Source organism: Tamandua tetradactyla, chromosome 4 (genome assembly GCF_023851605.1).
Source record: "Tamandua tetradactyla isolate mTamTet1 chromosome 4, mTamTet1.pri, whole genome shotgun sequence".
Classification (NCBI taxonomy): domain Eukaryota; kingdom Metazoa; phylum Chordata; class Mammalia; order Pilosa; family Myrmecophagidae; genus Tamandua; species Tamandua tetradactyla.
The window spans coordinates 154,627,524-154,633,134 of record NC_135330.1 but is presented as its reverse complement, the minus strand read 5'-3'; the positions used below and the strand labels follow the sequence as shown (position 1 = coordinate 154,633,134).

Sequence of the window (5,611 nt, the reverse complement as noted above, 5' to 3'; positions counted from 1 at the left end):
ACAGCTAGCAGACCAGCACACCTATGTTCTTTTAACCCACCCCTGGGGATGCAGATCTACTGTTGGGGGGACCTTTTGCTTAGGTTGTTTCCACGGAGTTGTGACTCAGCCTATTTAAAATGGGTCATAATCCTCTTGCTTGAATCCTTTATGAGAGGATAAAATGCAGAGATAATTTGGAGACAGGAACTAAGAGACAAAGAAAAATCCAAGAAGTCAGACAGACAGCCATTTTGAAACCATTATCTAGGAGAGAAGGACAAGCAGACATCACCTTGAGCCTTTCCATGTGACGGAAGAACCCAGATGCCAACAGCTTTTCCTCAGAGAAGGTATCTCCCTTTTGATGCCTTAATTTGGATACTTTCATGGCCTTAGAACTGTAAGTATGAAACCTAATAAATGCCCTTTGTAAGAGTCAATCCATTTCTTGTATACTGCATTCTGTTAGCTTTAGCAACTGAAATAAAAACCCTCTCTTGGGCAGGCCACAGTGGCTCACTGGCAGAGTTCTCGCCTGCCATGTTGGAGACCCGGGTTCCTTAAAATAAAAAAAAAAGCCCTTTCTTAACGGAAGGAGATTGCTTCAGTCTAAACCTCTGTTTTCATGGCTCTGCCTTTGAAGACATTTTCCTTCATACCTTTTCTGCCCCTTCCAGTCCAGGCTAGTAATGCTTTTGTGAATAAAAATTCTTAAAAGCACTGCAGATTCTGCATGCTACTCAGGGTAATCTAAACCATGAGAAAAAAGCATCTTCAAGACATCCTTCCTAGAAAAGTGCTTTTCAAATCCTGACTTCCTCTATGACTGCTGACCAGATACTTATTTCCTACATATAGCTTCTTTGCTGAGGGTTACCTAACCCCCATGCCAGGATCCTTTCTTTGGAAATTTGCTTTCTAGAAACTCAGGGACACCCCTTTTAGAGCTACTTCTGACCCAGTCTCTGAGCACAGTATCTGGAAAGATAAGAATTTTCCAAATCACTGGGTGTTGCTTCTTTTGTGCTTAAAAATTCAGTCTTCAATTTATCCCTTTCCTCTTTCATTTCACTATAAGTAGAAAGTATACACTAGACTGTGTCTTCTACATTTTGCTTGGAAATCTCCTCAGCTAAATATCCAAGTTATTTGCTTATAATTTCTGTCTTTCACCTGACTTCAGAACATGATTTTGCCGAACTCTTTGCTACTTTATAGCTAGGCTTGCTTTTCCCCCAGTTACAAATAACATGGCCATCATTTTCTTCTAAAGCCTCACTGGAGGCTTTAATTTCCACATTTCTACAAACATTCTGCTAATGATAATATGTGTATTCTTTAAGACAATAGAAATTTTCTGTACAGCTTTCATTTATTTCTGGGACTTCATGAGAAATGACTTCTATATCAATATCTCTAGAAAAGTTTTCAAAGAAATCTAGGCTTTTCATATCAAGTATAACTTGATATAGCATGTACTTCTTCTTCCAGCATGTACTTATTTCCTAATTTCAGAGCAATTTTCACATTTTTTTTTAGATATTTGCAATAGAAGCACCACGATTTCTTATACCACTATATGCATAAAAGTTCTCCAGAGAAACAGAATTGACAGATATGCATATATATTTGGCTCATGAAACTATGAGGGATTGCTGTCTGCACTCTGTAGGGCAGGCTGCAATATGAAAACTCCAGTAAAGGTGATTCCAAAGTCTGCAAATCTGAACTCCATGGGACAGACCACAAGCTGGAAACTCTGATAAAGGTGAAGCTGAATGCCAGAAGAAGCTGGCTGGCTGAAGTTGGGTCAGAAATTCTTCTTTCTGAATTTTGAAATCCTGAATTCTGATTTTAAGACCTTCAGCTGATTGGATGAGAAGACTTCCCCCATGGTTTGGGGTAACCCCCTTTGCTGGTTGTAGATGCAGACAGTCACACATAAAATAAACTGATTATTGTTGTAAATTCATGATTGAACTACTCTCCCTGTAACACCCAGGCTAGCCCATGCTCGACCAATCAAGTGGACAGCATCACCTTAGCCAACTGACACATGGACTTGACTGTCACAAATATGTGCTTATTTCAGCACCTCAACATACTGACACCACTTTCAGAAGTTTACCAAAGCCAGGAAAGAAAAGAAGCATGAACATTCATTTCTCTTATTCCCCACTTGGGCCTAGGCCATACATGGCAAAACCAACCAAAATCTAGGGAGCAAGAAGGACTTGGATGACTCAGGAGAAAGAAGTGAGCCCATCCACAAGATAAAGGGCAGGAAAGGGCAGTGGAAAGCAGTTGCAAATAAATGAACAATTAAATGAAACTAAACTGTTTTGAAGTAGCATTTTCAAATCCTCTGTCATTTTTGGCTTTTTCACATTTTGGTCCCTATCACTTTCTGATACAATTTTGAAATTTGAGCTTAGCATTATTGCTTTATTTTCTGAAATGGTGCAAAAATTTTTAATAATGTGTATTGTAAGATATTTCAGGTTTCTATTTTTCTGTTTTCTGGAAGGGAAATTGTATATATATATACACACACACACACACACAATAAATATACAATATATTTTTACTGTAGTAACAAAAATACATTTCAAAATATCCCATTTTAACCACTTTCAAGTACACAACTCAGTATTAACTTTATTTACTTTATTGCGCTATCATGATCACTATCTGTTACCCAATAGTTTTTATCACCTTAAACAAAAGCTGTACCCATGTAGCAATACTCCTCATTTCTTTCACTCACACTAGACTCCCAGTACCCTACAATTTATTATTTGTCTCTATGACTTTGCTTATCCTAGGTATATCATATAAGAGAAATACAATGCTTGTCTTTTTGTGTCTGGTTTATTTCACTCACCATGATACATTGCCACATGTATCACAGCTTCACTCATTTTTATAATGTATAGTATTCCATTGTGTATCTTTACCAATTTTTTTTCATCCATTCATCTGTCGATGGACACTTGGGTAGCTTCCAACTATTGGCTATTGTGAAAATGGCTGCAATGAACACTGCTGTACAAATATCTTATCAAGGCCCTGCCTCAATTCTTTTGGGAAAAAAGACAGGTAGAATTGCCAGGTCATATGATAAAAATGTGCTCAACTCTGTCAGGAACTACCAAAATATTGTCCAGAGTGGCTAAATTATAATAAATCTCAATGAAAATATATAAATATTCTGAATTTTCTGCATTCTTTAAAGCTTTTGTTGTTTTCTGTTTTTTAATTTTTTTTTTGAAGTTTAATCTCTGATCTTATTTATTTGTAACTCTACTCTCAATCTTATTTTTGACTGAACTCAGACTTAGAGGTAGAAGCTCTTAGAGAGGACAGCTTCCGTCTCTTGGCAATCTGTTCCTGGCATTTTTCTTTGGCCTCCTTCATCCTCTTGGCCAAAAGTTTAGCATATTCTGCAGCCTCTTCCTTATTTTTCTTAGTGCGCTGTTTCTTCAAGGCAATACGCCGACGTTTATGTTGCAGGACCCGAGGAGTAACAAGACGCTGAATCTTGGGTGCTTTGGTTCTGGGTTTCTTACCTTCTTTGTTCAGGGGCTTTCTCACAAGGTACTGGCAGACATCATCTTCTTTAGAGAGATTGAAAAGTTTGCGGATTCTGCTGGCTCTTTTGGGCCTGAGACGATGAGGCACAGTAGTATCAGTCAGTCCAGGAATTTCCTTCTCTCCTTTTTTGACAATAACCAAGTTGAGAACACTCAGATTGGCATCCACAATGCAACCCCTAACAGATTTGTGCTTTCTTTCTCCAATTCTTCTTGGTCTGTAACAGGAATGCCCCTTACTCAGTAAAAGGCGCACGCGACCATGGGTCAAGACACCCTGCTTCATGGGGAAACCTTGTTTGTCGTTTCCACCACTGATTCAGACAACATAACCCTTCCACTCTTCACCTAGAGCATCAGCAGCAACTTCTATTGCCATTCGCTTCTCATAAAAGGTACGTAGTTTGCGTTCATCGTCCACTTCAATGAGCTTCTGGCAGCCAGTGGCTGGGAAGGAGATGTTCAACTTCATGACGGGGCAGCCAACCGCCTCCGAGGTGCCATGAGAAAGAGCTGTTTTTTTAATTTTAAATAATAGTAATCCTAATATGAGTAAATGTTTACATTTATTTCTCCTCACATTTCCCAATTGCCAGGTTTTGTTTATATCACATTGCTCACTCATTGTGCATACTTAAGGTTATTGTTTTAGTACGCTAATGCAGCCAGAAAGCAATATACCAGAAATGGAATGGCTTTTAAAAAGGAAATTTAATAAATAACAGGTTTACAATTCTAAGACTGAGAAAATGTTCAAAAGAAAACACTATCAAGAGATTACCTTCATTCAAGAAAGGCTTGATGCCATCCAGAAAACCTCTATATCAACCAGAAAACCATTGTGAAGGCACCTGGTTGGCTTCTGCAGGTCCCTTGTTCCTGGGCTCCATTGCTTCCAGCCTCACTTTGCTTCTCCAGGGCTGCTTTCATTTCTTGGTGTCCCTTGGCTCTCTGAAGTTTCTGGCTTGCTTAGCATTTCATGGGGAGATACATGGTGATTTTCACTGTGTTCTGCCCATGTCTATGCACCTCTGTTTGTTGGCATGTCAGGTACCTCCAAACATCTATGTCTCTGTCAACTCTGAAGCAACCATTCCAGTATCTGCATTGACTGTGAACTTTTTCCAAAATGTTTCCTCTTTTAAAGGACTCCATAAACTAATCAAGACCCGCCTGGAATGGGTGGAATCACATCTCCATCCAATCAAAAGGTCACATCCACAATGGGGAATCACCACTCCATGGTGATAATCGAATCAAAATTTCTGCCCTACAGTGTTGAATCAGGAATAAAAGTAATGGATACCCCTACAAGATTGGATCAGGATTGAAACATGGCTCTTCTGGAGTACATAATCATTTCATATAATATATATCTAGCACAATTATATATTATAATCTTATTGTCTCCCATTACATGTCTTTTGCATTCAGCTTTTAAAAGGGTTCTTATCTTTCAAGCCACAGTTCAAATGCCACATCAATACTTTTTGTTACCTTCTTCAATTGTTGTTAACCATTGCCTCCAGCTTTTTTCTGAAATGATATTGAAATATTTCATGCGGGGAATAGTTCATAATTTTAAAAGTCATATCTTTATGCCATATTTCATAATTTTCAATGTATTTATCACCATTTAAAATATGCAATATATTATGATGGAAACTAGAATACTTGAAATTTGACTTTGCATATGATAGATGCTCAATTCTTCTTAATGTTATTACATATTATATATAATTTATATTTACATTGATCTACGTTCCAGAAATTATATTTCACAGAGCAGTGGTTTATCAAGGTAGTAATGTTTTAAAAAACTACAACATTAAACAGATGTATTTCCTATCATTCTTTGGGAATATTAAATCGTATACTTTGTTTTGAGTTAGAAATAACGGCAGTAGAATTTCTAGCTTTTTCAATGTAAATATTAGTTTTAAGATTTTCTTAGAAGCCTGGTGTCCTATGGTGAACAATTTCAATAATGCTGACATAAATTATGTTTACTAATAAAATACTACAGATCTTATGTG

The 5,611-nt window shown here is 37.5% G+C and overlaps 1 pseudogene; it reads right to left on the bottom strand.

Moving 5' to 3' along the window:
- Window positions 1–3,247: 3,247 nt before the first annotated feature.
- On the bottom strand, window positions 3,248–4,067 carry LOC143679459 (small ribosomal subunit protein eS6 pseudogene; annotated as a pseudogene).
- Between the last annotated feature and the right edge of the window lie 1,544 nt (window positions 4,068–5,611).